Raw genomic sequence first — 2,254 nt, forward strand, 5'->3', positions numbered from 1 at the left:
TTTTTATTTTTATGAGTTGGAATCGACTCGATGACAATGGGTTATACGTATATATATATATACACATATATATACATTTTTTAAGGTATTTATTTCAAGGAATTGGTTTACACAGTTTTAGGGACTGGCAAGTCTGAAATCCAGGTAAGCCAGCAGGCTGGAGCTGATGTTACGATCTTGAGACAGAATTTCTTCTTCCACAAAGAAACCTCAGTTTTGCTCTTCAGGCCTTTCAACTGATTGATTGGATGAGGCTTATTGTAAGAACAGGTTGTGAGGGAGGGGTGAGACCTCCTCATTTAACATCACGAGGAGAGTCATTATCAGCAGCAACATCCAAGGCTGATTTCTATGAGGCGGAGGTCAGATGTACCTGCACCCTCCAAACTTTGTCCCAATTCTGACACCAGCCGTCCTCCTACAGCACTCTCTACGTCTCTGCTGGGTTAGGTAATTCATTGCAATGGCCACACAGAACTCACAGACCATACTGACAGTTATGGCACTTATTAGGGAAATAACAGGTTACAATCGAGGATCAAGAACTCAGGACACCATTCTTCGATCAGGACAGCCTCTTCTCAGTCCACACCTTCAGGCAGGACTATCTCTGACTCTTGGCCCCTTGGGCCAGCCTCTGCCATGTTACAAATCTCTTTAGCTCCGCCAGCAAGTGCCCAGAGGCACCCCACTCCACCAGCAAGCCTCGGCTCAAAGGTGCTCAGCTCTCTCTCTTCGTGAGTCAGCACATCCAGTGTAACAACCTTGCCCCCTGGGCCAGGAAGCCCACTGTGCCGTCTCACACTGGTCTCCTGGTTCTGCTACCAGTGTTTTTCCTCTGCCACCACTTCTTGCTGTCTTGTGCTGTCTCCAGTGCTACAGATCTCTCTCACTGTCTTACGGGTCTAGGAGGTTCTCAGCATATAGATCCCAGGTTCAAAGGACATGCTACACTCCCATCTCTTCTTCTTGGTTGTAATGAGGTCCCCCCTTTCCACCTCTGGGATGGCTCATTTTAGCCTAGCTGGATGCCAAAATTGACCAATCCCATCATTAGGGGTCCATACACCTTATTCGTATGGTCCCACCCCCACAGAGGTGCCATGTACCTTATTTGCATTATTAACAATCTGTCCAATCCCCTTGGTGGGTCACGAGCACCTTATTTTCACAGCCTCACCCAATCATTTAGTGGTAGTTATAAGACCATGGCTACAAAGGCCATATAAAAGCAAGCTATTACACTGCACTTACCCAGATTATGAAGATAATTTCCTTTAATTAAAGTCAACTGAATGTAGATGTTAACCATATTTGCTAAATACTTCATAGCAGGGGTAGATTATCCGATAGGCACCGTGCCTACCTTGCTTACCAGATCATCTTTAGTGAAAAATTTCACATTAAAAATTGTTCACTACACAGTATAGGTATAGAACTTTCTAATGGGGAGGAAGGCAAGATGATACCAAGTAAAAATAGACTAGTTCAAACCTAGGAAGATAAGGGTAAATTTCAAGGTAACCGCAAATAAAGTTAATAAACCTACTCATCAAAATAAAGAAGAAAAACATAAAGTCTCAGTAAAAACAAAATCTACAAAAACAAAAGAAATTAAAAAAAACCCGCAAACAAAAGGAATTCAGCCCGGGGAGTAAGAGGAACAAAGAAAACGTCTGTGCCACACACAGAAAAAAGCGCTACAAAATGACAGCAATAAACTCACACCTATCAATAATTGCACTGAATGTAAATGGCCTAAATGCACACATAAAGAGACAGAGAGTGACAGAATGAATAAAAAACAGGACCCATCAATATGCTGTCTACAAGAGACTCATCTTAGAAACAAAGACATAAATTTATTAAAAATCAAAGGATAGAAAAAGAAATACATCAAGCAAACAGCTACCAAAAAAGAGCAGGAATGGCAATACTGATCTCAGATAAAATAGGCTTTAAAACAAAATCCACCATGAAAGACAAAGAAGGGCACTATATAATGATTAAGGGGACGATCCATCGTGAAGACATAACCATAATAAATATCTATGAACCCAATGACAGGGCTCTAAAATGCATAAAACAAACTGTAACAACACAAAAGAGAAATTGATAGTTCTAACTTAAGAGTAGGAGGCTTCAACACACCACTCTCAGTAAAGGACAGAGCATCTATAAAGGAACTCAGCAAAGACACAAAAAATCTAAAGGATGCAATCAGCCAACTTGAACTCATAAACATATATAGGAC

Source organism: Loxodonta africana, chromosome 6 (genome assembly GCF_030014295.1).
Source record: "Loxodonta africana isolate mLoxAfr1 chromosome 6, mLoxAfr1.hap2, whole genome shotgun sequence".
NCBI classification, from domain to species: Eukaryota; Metazoa; Chordata; class Mammalia; order Proboscidea; family Elephantidae; genus Loxodonta; species Loxodonta africana.